A 21309-nucleotide genomic window follows, 5' to 3' on the forward strand; every position below is an offset into this window, starting at 1 on the left:
CAATAGTACGCAAATATAAATACCATGGGACCACGCAGCCGTCATACCGCTCAGGAAGGAGACACGTTCTGTCTCCTAGAGATTAACGTACTTTGGTGCGAAAAGTGCAAATCAATCCCAGACCAACAGCAAAGGACCTTGTGAAGATGCTGGAGGAAACAGGTACATAAGTATCTATATCCACAGTAAAACAAGTCCTATATCGACATAACCTGAAAGGCCGCTCAGCAAGGAAGATGTCAAAACCGCCAAAATTTGGTTGGGAGTCATTGATGGACAGCAATATTCAAACCTTGTCTCTGGTTTTCAAGCAAATTTAAGTCAGGACTGCGGCTGGACCACTCAACACCTCTTGGAAAGCCATTCTTGTGTGTCTTAGGCATTAAACATCTTGTAATTGTCCCGCTGAAAAATACAACTATATCCCAGGGTTAGGTTTTCAGAAGACTGAGGCGGGTTTTCTTCTAACTTTTTATCTGGGCTTTGCTGCTTTCAAATGTATTTTCATCCTGACAAACTCCGTAGTTTCTGCCGGTGACAAGCAAACCCATAACATGAGGCTGCCACCACAATACTTGACAATACACATCTTCATTTTTAGATTTTTTATTAATTTGGAAAAATGTTCTAAAATGTTCTTTCACTTTGAAAATGTGGAATAGGTTGTGTAGATCTGTAGAAAAAAAAAAATCTAATTTAGACCAAATTTGGTTGGTCCGGACCAAATCTGTACCAATCACAGACGTCTATGTTTCACAGGCTTGGACATCACAGTAGAGCACAGCGGTAGAGTTCAGTACAGTGCATTACAGTAAAATACAGTAAATACTCTAACGTCCTGAACTCTACTCTACTGTTTTCTAAGACCCATCTGTTTGACCAGAAATAAAAGCCTTTGCTTATTCCTCATTTTTAGAATGGAAAATGTTTGAAACTTTTATATATGCCTTGATTTCTGAGAAATATAGCCTCGTAGCTTTCATTTGACACCAAATTCCCATGTTAGTGCCTTTTACATGGAAACGCCCTTGTCACAATCCAACTGCCACTGTACAATAAATCCCAAGCTCCCTTCATTGCCACACCCCACACACGCATGTGCAAACACACCCACACACACACACGACATGTGCAAACACACACCCACACACGAATGTACTCAAAAATGTCATGTGGTTTTGTTAGGAATATGGTTCTATCTAAGAAAGGCTATTTCTAAGGCTGTGCGCTGTACTCCTTCACTTCCTGTTACAACAGGAAGAAGCTACATAGCACGATGGGGTCTGGTTGTCAAGTGGACAGAGTGCGTTTGATGGCTAATAACTCCATGTTGGAATAAGACATAAGAGGATAAAAGGGTTTCAACCCAACACGTTGATCCTGTTGTCTTCTAATATACTGGTGCTGAGAAATACACCAGAGAAATACACCAGAGAAATACACCAGAGAAATACACCAGAGAAATACACACCAGAGAAATACACCAGAGAAATACACCAGAGAAATACACACCAGAGAAATACACCAGAGAAATACACCAGAGAAATACACACCAGAGAAATACACACCAGAGAAATACACCAGAGAAATACACCAGAGAAATACACCAGAGAAATACACCAGAGAAATACACCAGAGAAATACACACCAGAGAAATACACCAGAGAAATACACACCAGAGAAATACACCAGAGAAATACACACCAGAGAAATACACACCAGAGAAATACACCAGAGAAATACACACCAGAGAAATACACCAGAGAAATACACACCAGAGAAATACACCAGAGAAAACAGTGGACAACCAACCCCGGTCTCCCTCTCCTAATATGTAGAGTGGAATTATGGTTGCGTTCCTTATTGCAGTCCCGCTGTGCAGAGATTATCGGATGTTCAACATCTCAGGAACCACATCGATATTATATAGACATTCTAAAACGTCGGGCATAACTTCAACATCTGTATTGCTGTTGCTAGAACGTAGAGTGTACTAACTAGAGTAATTAAGAGACTATGTATAGTGCAGTGATGTCATCCTCCTTTCTGTCCTGTCCTGTGTGCGTTGTAGATGGGTCGTCTGGATAAGAACCACCCGTTGGTAACTGGCCACACTGGGCCCGTCCTGGACATCGACTGGTGCCCTCACAACGACAACATCCTGGCATCCGGCTCAGAGGACACCACCGCCATGGTAACGCTGGCAGCCTGAGTGTGTGTGTGTGTGTGTGTGGCCTTAGTCCTCTGGACTTCACAGAGAAAGACATGGATTACCGGACCAGCTAAAATGGCTATCAGCTATCATTAGATTATTAGAGAGTGTTTATGTGAGTGTGTTTGTGTGTGTGTGTGTGTGTGTGTGTGTGTGTGTGCGCGCAGGGCCGAGAGTGTGTGTGTGTGTGTGTTTGAAAAAACAGTGTGCGTTAAGTAACATTATTTTGTGTATATGTGTAACGTTGTTTTGTGACCCCCTATATGTGTAACGTTGTTTTGTGTCCCCTGTAGGTGTTAAGTTATATTGTGTCCCCCTGCAGGTGTGGCAGATCCCTGACCAGATGGGGACCCGGCCCATATCAGAGCCCATCGTGGTCCTGGAGGGACACTCCAAACGCGTCGGCATTGTCACCTGGCACCCCCACTGCACGCAACATACTACTCACTGCAGGTACACACATACACACACGCACGCACGCAACGCACCACCCACACATACACACACACACACAACTCACTGCAAAAACACACACACACCATACAACTCACTGTAGGTACACCAACACACACACACACTTTTACTCCCTCTCCCTCCCTCCCTCCCTCCCTCCCTCCCTCCCTCCCTCCCTCCCTCCCTCTCCCCCTCCCTCCCTCCCTCCTCTCCCTCTCTCCCCTCCCTCCCTCTCCCTCCCTCCTCCTCTCCCTCCCTCCCTCCCTCCCTCCCTCCCTCCCTCCCTCCCTCCCTCCCTCCCTCCCTCCCTCCCTCCCTCCCTCCTCTCCCTCCCTCCCTCCCTCTCCCTCCCCCCCTCCCTCCCTCCCTCTCCCTCCCTCCCTCCCTCCCTCCCTCTACCTCCCTCCCTCCCTCCCTCCCTCCACCTCCCTCCCCCCCTCCCTCCCTCCCTCCCTCCCCCAGGCAGTGATAACCTGATAATAATCTGGAACGTGGGGACTGGCGAGGCCCTCATCTCCATGGACGACCACCCAGATCTCATCTACAACGTCAGCTGGAACCGTAACGGCAGCCTGTTCTGCACCACCTGTAAGGACCGACGGCTCCGCGTGTGTGACCCCCGCAAGAGAGAGGTGGTCGCGGTGAGCTGGGGGAGGGGAGGGGAAGGTAGGGGGGAGGGAGGTGGTGAGTTGGGGAAGGGGAGGGGAGGGGAGGGGGGAGGGAGGCGGTGAGTTGGGGAAGGGGAGGGGGAGGGGGGAGGGAGGGAGGTGGTGGTTAATTTTACAAACAGCAGTGTGGACTGTATTCTGGGCCCAGTAATAAGGCCAGGATTCAATCCGAGTTGCGTTGTAAAGTGCTGTCGTCAATGCTCCCGTTTTCGCGGAGATTGCGTTCATGGTAAAAGCTGCACATGACGGCTCAATTGGAAATGACCTGTAAATGTCAAGCTCACTACAACATGCCTCAGATTAAATCCAGTCTCTGTACTCTGTTAGTGATGTCTGGCTTCTCCGTTCTGTCCAATAGGAGAGGATGACTCCACATGAGGGGATCCGACCAATGAGGGCCATCTTCACCAGAGACGGAAACCTGTTCACTACCGGCTTCACCAGGATGAGCCAGAGAGAGCTGGGCCTGTGGGACCCGGTAACACACATACACAAGCCGACACATACACACACACACACACACAGGTAGGACACACACAGTCAGGACACACACAGTCAGGACACACAGACACACACAGTCAGGACACACACAGTCAGGACACGCAGTCAGGACACACACAGACAGGACACACAGACAGTCAGGACACACACAGTCAGGACACACACACAGGACACACAGTCAGGACACACAGACAGGACACACACACCGACAGGACACACACAGTCAGGACACACACACAGTCAGGACACACACACAGTCAGGACACACAGACAGGACACACACAGACAGGACACACACAGTCAGGACACACACACAGTCAGGACACACAGTCAGGACACACACAGTCAGGACACACAGACAGGACACACACAGACAGGACACACACAGACAGGACACACACAGACAGGACACACAGACAGGACACACAGTCAGGACACACACAGACACACAGTCAGGACACACAGACAGGACACACACAGACAGGACACACACAGACAGGACACACAGACAGGACACACAGTCAGGACACACACAGACACACAGTCAGGACACACAGACAGGACACACACAGACAGGACACACACAGACAGGACACACAGACAGGACACACAGTCAGGACACACAGTCAGGACACACACAGACACACAGTCAGGACACACACACAGTCAGGACACACAGTCAGGACACACACACAGTCAGGACACACACACAGGACACACACAGTCAGGACACACAGACAGGACACACACAGTCAGGACACACACACAGGACACACAGTCAGGACACACAGACAGGACACACACAGTCAGGACACACAGACAGGACACACACAGACAGGACACACACACAGGACACACAGTCAGGACACACAGACAGGACACACACAGTCAGGACACACAGACAGGACACACACAGACAGGACACACACAGACAGGACACACACAGACAGGACACACACAGACAGGACACACAGACAGGACACACACAGTCAGGACACACACAGACAGGACACACACAGACAGGACACACAGACAGGACACACAGACAGGACACACAGACAGGACACACACAGACAGGACACACAGACAGGACACACACAGACAGGACACACAGACAGGACACACAGACAGGACACACACAGACAGGACACACAGACAGGACACACACAGTCAGGACACACACAGACAGGACACACACAGACAGGACACACACAGACAGGACACACAGACAGGACACACACAGTCAGGACACACACAGTCAGGACACACACAGTCAGGACACACACAGACAGGACACACACAGTCAGGACACACACAGACAGGACACACAGACAGGACACACACAGTCAGGACACACACACAGTCAGGACACACACAGTCAGGACATACACACAGTCAGGACACACACACAGTCAGGACACACACAGTCAGGACATACACACAGTCAGGACACACACACAGTCAGGACACACACACAGTCAGGACACACAGACAGGACACACACAGACAGGACACACACAGTCAGGACACACACACAGTCAGGACACACACAGTCAGGACACACACACAGTCAGGACACACACAGTCAGGACATACACACAGTCAGGACACACACACAGGCAGGACACACACACAGTCAGGACACACACACAGACAGGACACACACAGACAGGACAGGTATGGACAGACACATTCATATCTCTAACTCGTATCACTTGAAGGACAATGAACATCAATCATATGTTTTTCTAATCTTTCTGCAGACACAGTTTGAGGAACCTATTGCACTGTTGGAGTTGGACACAAGTAACGGTGTGTTGCTACCATACTACGACCCAGACACCAACATGGTTTACCTCTGTGGAAAGGTAGGACGTTATCCCCCATGTGACAGTAGACGCTACCTCCTCTACTACTACTAGCACTGTAAATCCTCTCCATCTGCCTTTAGATCAGGGGTGTCCAACTCATTCCGTGGAGGGCCTAGCGTCTGCAGGTTTTTGGCTTTTCCTTTCAGTTAAGACCTAGACAACCAAGTGAGGGGAGTTCTTTACTAATTAGTGACCTTAATTCATCAATCAAGTACAAGAGAGGAGTGGAAACCCGCAGACACTCGGCCCTCCGTGGAATGAGTTTGACACATGCTTTAGTAGTAAATAATGTTGTCCTCTCCCTTCCCCTCCTCTACCCTCTCCTCACCTCTACCCTCTCCTTTACCCTCCCCTCTCCTTTACCCTCTCCTCACCTCTACCCTCTCCTTTACCCTCTCCTCTCCTTTACTCTCCTCTCCTCTACCCTCTCCTCTACCCTCTCCTCTACCCTCTCCTCTCCTCTCTCCTCTCCTCTCCCCTCTCCTTTACCCTCCTCTCCTCTACCCTCTCCTCTCCTCTCTCCTCTCCTCTCCCCTCTCCTTTACTCTCCTCTCCTCTACCCTCTCCTCTACCCTCCCCTCCCATCCCATCCCCTGCTCTCCCCTCCCAATCCCTCCTCGCCCCACCCCACCCCTCCTCACCTCCCCTCCTCACCTCCCCTCTCCTCTCCCCTCTCCTCTACCCTCTCCTCTTTCCTCCCCTCCCATCCCCTGCTCTCTCCTCCCAACCCCTCCTCTCCCCACCCCACCCCACCCCTCCTAACCTCCCCTCCTCTCATCTCCTCTCCTCTTCTCTCCCCTCACCTCCCCACCCTTCTCTTCTCTGCTCTCTCCTCCCCTCCCCTCCTCTCCAGGGGGACAGTAGTATCCGGTACTTTGAAATAACAGAGGAACCTCCCTATGTCCACTACCTCAGTACCTTCAGCAGCAAGGAGCCTCAGAGGGGGATGGGCTTCATGCCCAAGAGAGGAGTGGATGTCAGCAAGTGTGAGATTGCCAGGTAGGAGAATGCACACACACACACAAACACACACTACACTCAAGGAACCCCTGGCTTATGTTATTAAAAAGGTTCAAAATTTAACCCCTCCCATCACAAAAAGGTTCCGGTTTGAACCTTTACACAGGGGTTCCTTGAAGACCCTTTTTAGAGGGGTTCCTCAAATAACCTTTTTGAACTGGAAAGGTTCCGTCGATGTGGCAACCCAAAAGTTTTTTTTTTTTTTTTTGTGTCATTTAGCAGACGCTCTTATCTGCATACATTATTATGTTTTATTTTTTTATTTTATATATTTATTTCTTCCAGGCACCTTTACTTCTAATAGTGTGGGGTTGATTATTTATATTTCTCCAGTATTTTCCCAATGTTCCATCCCAAGAATAAATCCCTTTTCTGCCGGGTAACCCCTCCAAAACCGGAAGTGTCATTCAAAAGCATTATAAAGCATATCAATATGTCTAGATTTGATTAGAGCTTTGATCAGCATGAAAATTCAACCCTGTTGCTACCGGAGCCAGATGAGCCCTACATTAAAATACATTTTATGACCCCTACATTAAATCCATTTTATGAGCCCAAGCTAAAAAAAAAGCCCAAATGATTGTGCCGTTGCCTAATCGGATATGATAGGCTATTTTTTATTTTTTATTTTTTTATTTCACCAAAGCCAAAGAAAGGATAGCCGGGAGCTAGACAGCCGCTTTGTGGACAACGACTCCCATTGTTAAGGCGGAGAGACGAGTATCTTGTCAGTATATCCATCATCTTGGGCAATAATCAGGCAGGTCTGTAGCAACTGATCATTTAATAACTTGTTTTATTTATTTAACCTTTATTTAACCAGGTAAGCCAGTTGAGAACAAGTTCTCATTTACAACTGCGACCTGGCCAAGATAAAGCAAAGCAGTGCGATGAAAACAACAACACAGAGTTACATATGGGGTAAAACAAAACATAAAGTCAAAAATACAACAGAAAATATATATACAGTGTGTGCAGGTAGCTTAGTGGTTAAGAGCGTAGTGCCAGTAACCGAAAGGTCGCTGGTTCTAATCCCTGAGCCGACTAGGTGAAAAATCAGTCGATGTGCCCTTGAGCAAGGCACTTAACCCTAATTGCTCCTGTAAGTCGCTCTGGATAAGAGCGTCTGCTAAATGACTAAAAATGTAAATGCAAATGTAGCAAGTTATGGAGGTAAGGCAATAAATAGGCTATAGTGCAAAATAATTACAACTAGTATTAACACTGGAATGATAGATGTGCAAGAGATGATGTGCAAATAGAGATACTGGGGTGCAAATGAGCAAAATAAATAACAATATGGGGATGAGGTAGTTGGGTGGGCTAATTTCAGATGGGCTGTGTGCAGTGATCGGTAAGGTGCTCTGACAACTGATGCTTAAAGTTAGTGAGGGAGATAAGAGTCTCCAGCTTCAGAGATTTTTGTAATTCGTTCCAGTCATTGGCAGCAGAGAACTGGAAGGAATGGCGGCCAAAGGAGGTGTTGGCTTTGGGGATGACCAGTGAGATATATCTGCTGGAATGCATACTACGGGTGGGTGTTGCTATGGTGACCAAGGAGCTAAGATAAGGCGGGGATTTGCCTAGCAGTGATTTATAGATGGCCTGGAGACGAATATGTAGTGAGGACCAGCCCACAAGAGCATACAGGTCACAGTGGTGGGTAGTATATGGGGCTTTGGTGACAAAACGGATGGCACTGTGATAGACTACATCCAATTTGCTGAGTAGAGTGTTGGAGGCTATTTTGTAAATGACATCGCCGAAGTCAAGGATCGGTAGGATAGTCAGTTTTACGAGGGCATGTTTGGCAGCATGAGTGAAGGAGGCTTTGTTGCGAAATAGGAAGCCGATTCTAGATTTAACTTTGGATTGGAGATTCTTAATGTGAGTCTGGAAGGAGAGTTTACAGTCTAACCAGACACCTAGGTATTTGTAGTTGTCCACATACTCTAGGTCAGACCCGTCGAGAGTAGTGATTCTAGTCGGATGGGCGGGTGCCAGCAGCGTTCGATTGAAGAGCATGCATTTAGTTTTACTAGTGTTTAAGAGCAGTTGGAGGCTACTGAAGGAGTGTTGTATGGCATTGAAGCTTGTTTGGAGGTTTGTTAAGACAGTGTCCAATGAAGGGCCAGATGTATACAAAATGGTGTCGTCTGCGTATAGGTGGATCTGAGAGTCACCAGCAGCAAGAGCGACATCATTGATATACACAGAGAAAAGAGTCGGCCCAAGAATTGAACCCTGTGGCACCCCCATAGAGACTGCCATAGGTCCAGACAACAGGCCCTTCGATTTGACACATTGAACTCTATCTGAGAAGTAGTTGGTGAACCAGGCGAGGCAGTCATTTGAGAAACCAAGGCTATTTAGTCTGCCAATAAGAATGCGGTGGTTGACAGAGTCGAAAGCCTTGGCCAGGTCGATGAAGACGGCTGCACAGTACTGTTTATTATCGATCTCGATTATAATATCATTTAGGACCTTGAGCGTGGCTGAGGTGCACCCATGACCAGCTCGGAAACCGGATTGCATAGCGGAGAAGGTACGGTGGGATTCGAAATGGTCGGTGATCTGTTTGTTAACTTGGGGGGGGGCATGGGCAAGTTGCATATCCCAATTTAGGTCACCAAGCAGTACGAACTCTGAGGATAAATGGGGGGCAATCAATTCACATATGGTGTCCAGGGCACAACTGGGGGCTGAGGGGGGTCTGTAGCAAGCGGCAACAGTGAGATACTTATTTCTGGAAAGGTGGATTTTTAGAAGTAGGAGCTCAAACTCTTTGGGCACAGACCTGGATAGTATGATAGAGCTCTGCAGGCTATCTCTACAGTAGATTGCAACTCCACCCCCTTTGGCAGTTCTATCTAGACGGAAAATGTTGTAGTTGGGGTTGGAAATTTCAGAATTTTTGGATTCAGACACTGCTAGAACATCAGGGTTGGCGGAGTGTGCTAACGCAGTGAATAACTCAAACTTCGGAAGTAGACTTCTGATGTTAACGTGCAGAAAACCAATGCTTTTACGGTTACAGAAGTCAACAAATGATAGCTCCTGGGGAGTAGGAGTGATACTGGGGGCTGCAGGGCCTGGGTTAGCCTCTACATCACCAGAGGAACAGAGGAGGACTAGAATAAGGATATGGCTAAAGGCTTTAAGAACTGGTCTTCTAGTGCGTTGGGTACAGAGAATAAAGGGGGCAGATTTCCGGGCGTTGTAGAAAATATTCAGGGCATTATGTACAGACAAGGATATGGAAGGATATGAGTACAGTGGAGGTAAACCTAAGCGTTGGGTGAAAACCGCTAACGGTGGCTAATAGCAAGTAGCTAGTTAGCTAGTTAGTCGGCTGGCTAGTTTCAACTGGAGATTCTAGATAAAGGTGAGTAAATAAACGAATCCGTTCCACATTGAGTGAGGCGGGTTGCAGGAAAGTATATTTAGTAGAAGGATGAAAAGTGTGATAGGGAAATATATACGTAAAATAAAAATAAAATAAAAAAAAACAGGCTATTTACATGGACACACAAGAGAACACGACCACACTGCTACGCTATCTTGGAAAACTATAGGCTACTGAACATTACGCACACCTGAAAAACATAAAAGCCCATACATGTTATGGCTCCAGTGACCTGTGTGGATTGTATTAATGTTCTGTACCATAGATGTTAATGATAATGTTAATGATAATGTTCTGCCTTATATGGACTGGAATTACGCACCTCGTTCAAAGCATGAAGCTGCATGGGAGAGAACACGATGCTGGTGGAGCCCATAGATGTAGCTTGCTATATAAAAGCCCATAGATGTAGCTAGCTATATAAAAACCCATAGATGTAGCTAGCTATATAAAAGCCCATAGATGTAGCTAGCTATATAAAAGCCCATAGATGTAGCTAGCTATATAAAAGCCCATAGATGTAGCTAGCTATATAAAAGCCCATAGATGTAGCTAGCTATATAAAAGCCCATAGATGTAGCTAGCTATATGCTCTCTTGGGTAAATAAATGAAACTAGCTCCAGTAGGCTAATCTTTTTGAGTGTGAACTGTATTACTGTACTGTATTGTATTATACTGAATTATATTCAAACCATGATAAAGCATAAGAGAACATGTGATTCTGGTGCAGCACATGTGGCCTACAAAGCTACAAGTATAGGCTAGCGAATTTGATTTTAATTTTGAAATATAATAGGGCCTATTTGTATAATTAGTTGGCTGATGCATATATACCTTTCATAATATTTCCCCTGATGTTATTAGCCTACCTCCTCTCTCTCTCTATTGTTGCTTCATTCCTTCCTCGCTCTCAACAGTTAAATTAAATCACTTTTGTTGTCCTTATCTTCATCATTCCAATAATATTGGACTAGAATTAGATGCAGAAGGCTTTCGCTTCTCTTCACGAAGATTGAATGGTTATGGGTCTGAATAAATAACTGCCTACCGCCATCGCACATTCTCTCTTCTCTCAAACTCCCCACGAGTTATTTTGGCTGCTGTCTTTAACATTCAGCAAACAAGAGCAAGCTTGCATTCCGTTTTCGAATAGTCTATTAGTATAAAAACAATATCCAACAAGCTATTCTAGTCTAGCTTTTTCCTGGGCCTCCAAGAGCTAAGAAGGAGAGAGGCCAGTGGAGCGGAGGTGCCTATTGCGCAAGTGAACATGAAGACAGATTAGGCTATAAGTTAGAAGCTTTATGCCTATTAAACCAACCATTCATTAGATAAATATATAAATGGATAATAATGCATTCAATCTATTACCTGAAAGAGGTAGGTAGACATCTATATACAGGTAACTGCCAAAATAAAGGAAACACCAACATAGACTGTCTTAATAGGGCGTTGGGCCACCACGAGCCACCACGAGCCACCAGAACCTTGGCATAGATTCTGGAACTCTATCGGAGTGGTGCGACACCATTCTTCCACGAGAAATTTCATAATTTGGTGTTTTGTTGATGGTGGTGGAAAACGCTGTGTCAGGCGCCGCTCCAGAATCTCCCATAGGTGTTGAATTGGGTTGGGACGGTCCAGAATCTCCCATAGGTGTTGAATTGGGTTGGGACGGCCCAGAATCTCCCATAGGTGTTGAATTGGGTTGGGACGGCCCAGAATCTCCCATAGGTGTTGAATTGGGTTGGGACGGCCCAGAATCTCCCATAGGTGTTGAATTGGGTTGGGACGGTCCAGAATCTCCCATAGGTGTTGAATTGGGTTGGGACGGTCCAGAATCTCCCATAGGTGTTGAATTGGGTTGGGACGGTCCAGAATCTCCCATAGGTGTTGAATTGGGTTGGGACGGCCCAGAATCTCCCATAGGTGTTGAATTGGGTTGGGACGGCCCAGAATCTCCCATAGGTGTTGAATTGGGTTGGGACGGCCCAGAATCTCCCATAGGTGTTGAATTGGGTTGGGACGGCCCAGAATCTCCCATAGGTGTTGAATTGGGTTGGGACGGTCCAGAATCTCCCATAGGTGTTGAATTGGGTTGGGACGGCCCAGAATCTCCCATAGGTGTTGAATTGGGTTGGGACAGTCCAGAATCTCCCATAGGTGTTGAATTGGGTTGGGACGGCCCAGAATCTCCCATAGGTGTTGAATTGGGTTGGGACGGCCCAGAATCTCCCATAGGTGTTGAATTGGGTTGGGACGGCCCAGAATCTCCCATAGGTGTTGAATTGGGTTGGGACGGCCCAGAATCTCCCATAGGTGTTGAATTGGGTTGGGACGGCCCAGAATCTCCCATAGGTGTTGAATTGGGTTGGGACGGTCCAGAATCTCCCATAGGTGTTGAATTGGGTTGGGACGGCCCAGAATCTCCCATAGGTGTTGAATTGGGTTGGGACAGTCCAGAATCTCCCATAGGTGTTGAATTGGGTTGGGACGGCCCAGAATCTCCCATAGGTGTTGAATTGGGTTGGGACGGCCTACATTGCTTTCATGCTCATCAAAACCACTCGTGCCCTGTGGATGGGGGCATTGTCATCCTGGATAGAAATGATTCTACCATAGGTTGAAGGTGATCACTCTCAGAATGGCTGCGTATTTATTGGTGTTTACCTTGCCCTCTAAGGGGTTGAGTGGACCTTAACCATGCCAGGAAAATGCACCCCACACATTTTACATTTACATTTTTGTCATTTAGCAGACGCTCTTATCCAGAGCAACTTACAGTTAGTGAGTGCACACATTATTTTATTATTTTTCATACTGGCCCCCCGTGGGAATCGAACCCACAACCCTGGAGTTGCAAACACCATGCTCTACCAACTGAGCTACATCCCTGCCGGCCATTCCCTCCCCTACCCACACCAAAACAGATCCACCAGAACTCTCATTTACTCAAGTGTTTCCTTAATTTTGGCAGTTACCAATATATATATATATATATACACAGTGCATTCCTAAAGTATTCAGACCCCTTGACTTTTCCCACATTTTGTTACGTTACAGCCTTATCCTAAAATGGATTAAATAAACATGTTTCCTCCTCAATCTACACACAATACCCCATAATGACAAAGCGAAAACAGGTTTTTATAATTTTTTGCAGATTTATTAAAAATAAACAGAAATACCTTATTTAAATAAGTATTCAGACCCTTTGCTATGAGACTTGAAATTGAGCTCAGGTGCAACCTGTTTCCATTTATTGTCCTTGAGATGTTTCTAGAACTTGATTTGAGTCCACCTGTGGTAAATTCAATTCATTGGACATGATTTGGAAAGGCACACACCTGTCTATATAAGGTCCCACAGTTGACAGTGCATGTCAGAGTAAAAACCAAGCCTTGAGGTCGAAGGAATTGTCTGTAGAGCTCCGAGACAGGATTGTGTCGAGGCACTGATCTGGAGAAGGGTACCAAAACATTTCTGCAGCATTGAAGGTCCCCAAGAACACAGTGGCTTCCATCATTCTTAAATGGAAAACGTTTGGAACCACCAAGACTCTTCCTAGAGCTGGCCGCCCGGCCAAACTGAGCAATTGGGGGAGAAGTGCCTTGGTCAGGTAGATGACCAAGAACCTGATGGTCACTCTGACCGAGCTCCAGAGTTCCTTCCAGAAGGACAACCATCTCTGTAGCACTCCTCCAATCAGGTCTTTAAGGTAGAGTGGCCAGACGGAAGCCACTCCTCAGTAAAAGGCACATGACAGCCCGATTGGAGTTTGCCAAAAGTCACCTAAAGACTCTCAGACCATGAGAAACAAGATTCTCTGGTCTGATGAAACCAAGATTGAACTCTTTGAGCTGAATGCCAAGCGTCACGTCTGGAGGAAACCTGACACCATCCCTACAGTGAAGTATGGTGGTGGAAGCGTCATACTGTGGGGATGTTTTTCAGTGGCAGGGACTGGGAGACTAGTCAGGAACGAGGGAAAGATGAATGGAGCGAAGTACAGAGAGATCCTTGATGAAAACCTGCTCCAGAGCGCTCAGGACCTCAGACTGGAGAGAAGGTTCACCTTCCAACAGGACAACGACCCTAAGGACACAGCCAAGACAACGCAGGAGTGTCTTCGGGACAAGACTCTGAATGTCCTTGAGTGGCCCAGCCAGAGCCTGGACTTGAATCCGATCTAACATCTCTGGAGAGACCTGAAAATAGCTGTGCAGCGACGTTCCCCATCCAACCTGACAGGGCTTGAGTGGATCTGCAGAGAAGAATGGGAGAAACTCCCCAAATACAGGTGTGTCAAGCTTGTAGCGTCATACCCAAGAAGACTCAAGGCTGTAATCGCTGGTGCTTCAACAAAGTACAGAATCATTAGATCATTTGTTTTGGTACTGTCCATTTGTAGCTTGTTTTTGGACACGGGTCCAGGAATGGCTAAAGGATTGCAATATTTACCTGGAGCTAACCTTGCAGATAGCATTACTGGGTGATCTGAAAAGTCATAGTCAATCGATCAGTAATATAATAATACTTTTAGCAAAAAATAATAATATCCATTTACAATCTGTAGAAACGATGAGAATAGAAGGGTTCAGGAAAAACATTAGGGACAGACTGATATTCTGCAAAAGGTACAGGGATTGGACTGCTGAGGACTGGGGTAAAGTCATTTTCTCTGATGAATCCCCTTTCCGATTGTTTGGGGCATCCGGAAAAAAAACACCTTGTCCGGAGAAGACAAGGTGAGCGCTACCATCAGTCCTGTGTCATGCCAACAGTAAAGCATCCTGAGACCATTCATGTGTGGGGTTGCTTCTCAGCCAAGGGAGTGGGCTCACTCACAATTTTGCCTAAGAACACATCCATGAATAAAGAATGGTACCAACACATCCTCCGAGAGCAAGTTCTCCCAACCATCCAAGAACAGTTTGGTGACGAACAATGCCTTTTCCAGCATGATGGAGCACCTTGCCATAAGGCAAAAGTGATAACTAAGTGGCTCAGGGAACAAAACATCGACATTTTGGGTCCATGGCCAGGAAACTGCCCAGACCTTAATCCCATTGAGAACTTGTGGTCAATCCTCAAGAGGCGGGTGGACAAACAAAAACCCTGTCTGAAGTTTACATACATCTCGCCAAATAAATTGTAACTCAGTTTTTCACAATTCCTGACATTTAATCCTAGTAAAAATGCCCTGTCTTAGGTCAGTTAGGATCACCACTTTATTTTAAGAATGTGAAATGTCAGAATAATAGTAGAGAGAATGATTTATTTCAGCTTTTATTTTTTTCATCACATTCCCAGTGGGTCAGAAGTGTACATAAACTCGATTAGTATTTGATAGCATTGGCTTTAAAAGGTTTAACTTGGGTCAAACGTGTCGGGTAGCCTTCCACAAGCTTCCCACAATAAGTTGGGTGAATTTTGGCCCATTCCTCCTGACAGAGCTGGTGTAACTGAGTCAGGTTTGTAGGCCTCCTTGCTCGCACAGGCTTTTTCAGTTCTGCCCACAAATGTTCTATAGGATTGAGGTCAGGCCTTTGTGATGGCCACTCCAATACCTCGACTTTGTTGTCCTTAAGCCATTTGGCCACAACTTTGGAAGTATGCTTGGGGTCATTGTCCATTTGGAAGACCCATTTGTGACCAATCTTTAATTTCCTGACTGATGTCTTGAGATGTTGCTTCAATATATCCACATAATTTTCCTTCCTTATGATGCCATCTATTTTGTGAAGTGCACCAGTCCCTCCTGCAGCAAAGCACCCCCACAGCATGATGCTGCCACCCCCGTGCTTCACGGTTGGGATGGTGTTCTTCGGCTTGCAAGGACCACCTTTTCCCTCCAAACATAACGATGGTCATTATGGCCAAACAGTTCTATTTTTGTTTCATCAGACCAGAGGACATTTCTCCAAAAAGTACGATCTTCGTCCCCATGTGCAGTTGCAAACCGTAGTCTGGGTTTTTTATGGCGGTTTTGGAGCAGTGGCTTCTTCCTTGCTGAGCGGCCTTTCAGGTTATGTCGATATAGGACTCGTTTTACTGTGGATATAGATAATTTTGTACCCGTTTCTTCCAGCATCTTCACAAGGTCCTTTGCTGTTGTTTTTGGATTGAGATTTGGACTTTTCGCACCAAAGTACGTTCATCTCTAGGAGACAACGCGTCTCCTTCCTGAGTGGTATGACGGCTGCGTGGTCCCATGGTGTTTATACTTGCGTACTATTGTTTGTACAGATGAACGTGGTACCTTCAGGCGTTTGGAAATTGCTCCCAAGGATGAACCAGACTTGTGGAGGTCTACTATTTTTTTTCTGAGGTCTTGGCTGATTTATTTGGATTTTCCCATGATGTCAAGCAAAGAGGCACTGAGTTTGAAAGTAGGCCTTGAAATACATCCACAGGTACACCTCCAATTGACTCACATGATGTCAAATAGCCTATCAGAAGCTTTTAAAGCCATGACATCATTTTCTGGAATTTTCCAAGCTGTTTAAAGGCACAATCAACTTAGTGTATGTAAACTTCTGACCCACTGGAATTGTGATACAGTGAATTATAAGTGAAATAATCTGTCTGTAAGCAATTGTTGGAAAAATTACTTGTGTCATGCACAAAGTAGATGTCCTAACCGACTTACCAAAACTATAGTTTATTAACAAGAAATGTGTGGAGTGGTTGAAAAACGAGTTTTAATGACTCCAACCTAAGTGTATGTAAACTTCCGACTTCAACTGTATTCTGACAAACTCCAAGAATTTATTATGCAAGAATGGGCTGCCATCAGTCAGGATGAGGCCCAGAAGTTAATTGACAGCATGCCAGGGTGGATTGCAGAGGTCTTGAAAAAGAAGGGTCAACACTGCAAATATTGACTCTTTGCATAAACTTAATGTAATTGTCAATAAAAGCCTTTGACACTTATGGAATGCTTGTAATTATACTTCAGTAAACCATAGTAACATCTGACAAAAATATCTAAAAACACTGAAGCAGCAAACTTTGTGAAGACCAATACTTGTGTCATTCTCAAAACTTTTGACCACGACTGTATATTTGCGAGAAAAAAACCATATTGGGGATTGGAAGTGATGCAGACAATTACATTGATGGAAGTTACAATCTATCTGCAATATTAAAGCTTATCTACCCTCTAAAAAAACATTTGAGTAAAGGGTCTGAATACTTATGTAAATGTTATATTTATTTATTTTATATACATTTGCAAACATTTCAAAAAAACTGTTTTTGCTTTGTGATTATGGGGTAATGTGTGTAGATTGATGAGGGGGAAAAAACAATGTAATCCATTTTAGAATACTGTGTAACGTAACAAAATGTGGAAAAAGTCCAAGGGGTCTTAATACTTTCCGAATGCACTGTATATCAATCTTCAACGGGATTATCTATTTTGGATGCAATTTGAATGTAATTGATAGAGCGAGAGAAAGAATGAGAGAGTGCTCGCGTGCGCACTGATTTAAAGCAACAGTATTCGAGTGATAGGCTGTTTAAAAACTCTTCAGCTGCAATAAAAAAAAAAAAATCTTTACAATTACAAAATAAGGCGACCCCGAAAGCAAGATGAAGATGTGTAAATTAGACGTGCGTTCAGTCCTAATATTACTTTAGCACAGAAGCTACGCTGCAGCACATGTACCTGTCACAAAAAAATACATTATCAGCCGTCTGTCCCCGCCATGAGCGTTGATGATTGATCATAGAGATAGTATAGAGAAGCCAGATTTAGACATCACATATAATTTAACAGTTCCATTTCACGTCACGCTGTTCATATAAATAATGTATTATAATTTACCAGTTTCTCGCAGGTATTTATCCCGGGAACCAAGAGTTGGTTTTGGGTGGTAAATCTTGGTAACACGGTCCATGCCAATAAACCCAAACACACACACACACACAATTAGGGATGGACGTTATGCACAGGTACATGCAATGTGTAGGCTTTAGCTCAGCAGGCTAATGTGAGAGTATTTGTTGTGGCTATTCTCTAAATCTGACTTTTCTCTGTTCTCCAGGTTATATAAGCTCCATGACAAGAAGTGTGAGCCCATCGCCATGACAGTACCTAGAAAGGTAAGCCACACTCTCTCCCCCTCTCTCCTTACATTAACACACGTGTCAGACTCATTCCACGGAGGACCGAGTGTCTGTGGGTTTTCACTCCTCCCTTGTACTTGATTGAGGAATTAATGTCACTAATTAGTAAAGAACTCCCCTCAACTGGTTGTCTAGGTCTTAATTGAAAGGAAAAACCAAAAACCTGCAGAAACTAGGCCCTCCATAATATGAGTTATGAGTTTGACACCCCTGCATTAACGGCTTGTTAAAACTATCTACCCCACCGCTCCTGTCCCCTCCAGTCGGACCTGTTCCAGGATGACCTGTATCCAGACACGGCGGGTCCCGACCCGGCCCTGGAGCCAGAGGAGTGGCTGGAGGGGCAAGATGAGGACCCCATCCTTCAGTCCATGAGGGATGGCTACGTTCCTCCCAAGAGCCGCGAGCTCAAAGTGGCCAGGAAGAATGTTCTGGACTCCAGACCCACCCCCAGACGCAGCATGTCTTCCTGCGACGGCTCAGCCAACCTGCCCGTGAGTCACACTAAATATATCACCTCTGTATGCCTGTTTGTCTAAAAACCCTTGTCCCTGATCAGTCTGTCCTGTCCCTGACCTGTCTGTTCTGTCCCCTAACTGTCTCTCCTGTAGCTGTCCTGTCCCTGATCTGTCTGTCCCTTACCGTCTGTCTTGTAGCTGTCCTGTCCCCAACCTGTCTCTCCTGTAGCTGCCTGTCCCTGATCTATCTCTCCTATAGCTGTCCTGTCCCTGACCTGTCTCTCATGTAGCTGTCCTGTCCCTGTCCTGTCTCTGACCTCTTTCTTGTTTTTTTCTCCTTCTTTCCATCTCCTACCTTTTTCTACCCTCCTCTCTTTCCCTTCCTCATCTCTCCTTCCCCCTCTTCCTTCCTTCCCCCATCTCTCCTACCCCCTCTTCCTTCCTTCTCTCCTTCCCCCTCTTCCTTCCTCCCCCATCTCTCCTTCCCCTCTTCCTTCCTCCCCATCTCTCCTTCCCCTCTTCCTTCCTCCCCCTTCTCTCCTTCCTCCCCCATCTCTCCTTCCCCCTCTTCCTTCCTCCATCTCTCCTTCCCCCATCTCTCCTTCCCCCTCTTTCTTCATCTCTCCTTCCCCCTCTTCCTTCCTCCATCTCTCCTACCCCCTCTTCCTCCATCTCTCCTTCCCCCTCTTCCTTCCTCCATTTCTCCTTCCCCTCTTCCTTCTTCCTTCCTCCATCTCTCCTTCCCCCTCTTCCTTCCTCCATCTCTCCTTCCCCCTCTTCCTTCCTCCATCTCTCCTTCCTCCATCTCTCCTTCCTCCATCTCTCCTTCCTCCATCTATCCTTCCTCCATCTCTCCTTCCTCCATCCCTCTCCCCAGCCTCAGTTGGTAGAGCGGTTGTTGGAGGAAGTTCAGAATCTCAAGGCGACAGTTCTGTCTCAGGAGAAGAGAATCTGTGACCTGGAGAATAAACTATACAAGTACACCAACGGCACAGCCTGACACACCCACACACACACCTCCACACACACACCCACACACACACACACACACAACCACACACACACCCCCACACACCCACACACACACAACCACACACACACACACACCCCCACACACACCCACACCCCCACACACCCACACACACACCCACCCACACACACACCCCCACACACCCACACACACACACACACACCCCCACACACCCACACACACCCACACCCCCACACACCCACCCCCACACACACACCCACACCCACACCCACACACCCACACCCACACCCACACACACCCCCACACACCCACCCCCACACCCACACCCACACACACACCCACACACCCACACCCACACACACACACCCACACCCACACACACCCACACACCCCCACACACAAATACAATGTGAAAACACACTGTAACAACCCACACACACATAGCAACAAACCCACCATTCACACACATACTGCACATACCCCAACACACACTGCACAATAACCCCAACACACACTGCACAATAACCCCAACACACACTGCACAATAACCCCAACACACACTGCACAATAACCCCAACACATACTGCACAATAACCCCAACACACACTGCACAATAACCCCAACACACACTGCACAATAACCCCAACACATACTGCACATACCCCAACACACACTGCACATACCCCAACACACACTGCACAATAACCCCAACACACACTGCACAATAACCCCAACACATACTGCACAATAACCCCAACACACACTGCACAATAACCCCAACACACACTGCACAATAACCCCCACACACACTGCACAATAACCCCAACACACACTGCACAATAACCCCCACACACACTGCACAATAACCCCAACACACACTGCACAATAACCCCCACACACACTGCACAATAACCCCCACACACACTGCACAATAACCCCAACACACACTGCACAATAACCCCAACACACACTGCACAATAACCCCAACACACACTGCACAATAACCCCAACACACACTGCACAATAACCCCAACACACACTGCACAATAACCCCAACACACACTGCACATACCCCAACACACACTGCACATACCCCAACACACACTGCACAATAACCCCAACACACACTGCACAATAACCCCAACAAACACTGCACAATAACCCCAACACATACTGCACAATAACCCCAACACACACTGCACAATAACCCCAACACACACTGCACAATAACCCCAACAAACACTGCACAATAACCCCAACACATACTGCACAATAACCCCAACACACACTGCACAATAACCCCAACACACACTGCACAATAACCCCAACACATACTGCACATACCCCAACACACACTGCACAATAACCCCAACACACACTGCACAATAACCCCAACACACACTGCACAATAACCCCAACACACACTGCACAATAACCCCAACACACACTGCACATACCCCAACACACACTGCACATACCCCAACACACACTGCACAATAACCCCAACACACACTGCACAATAACCCCAACAAACACTGCACAATAACCCCAACACATACTGCACAATAACCCCAACACACACTGCACAATAACCC

The 21309-nt window shown here is 46.5% G+C and overlaps 1 pseudogene across 1 annotated transcript; it reads left to right on the forward strand.

Moving 5' to 3' along the window:
- Positions 1 to 2071: 2071 nt before the first annotated feature.
- On the forward strand, positions 2072 to 19723 carry LOC311125054 (coronin-6-like; annotated as a pseudogene). The gene is made up of 9 exons: positions 2072 to 2194; positions 2535 to 2665; positions 3128 to 3306; positions 3692 to 3811; positions 5598 to 5702; positions 6559 to 6704; positions 18184 to 18241; positions 18529 to 18759; positions 19601 to 19723. The product of its transcript is annotated as a coronin-6-like (transcript).
- The last annotated feature ends 1586 nt before the right edge of the window (positions 19724 to 21309 follow it).

Source organism: Coregonus lavaretus (assembly GCF_964263955.1).
Source record: "Coregonus lavaretus genome assembly, contig: HAP1_SCAFFOLD_2813, whole genome shotgun sequence".
NCBI classification, from domain to species: Eukaryota; Metazoa; Chordata; class Actinopteri; order Salmoniformes; family Salmonidae; genus Coregonus; species Coregonus lavaretus.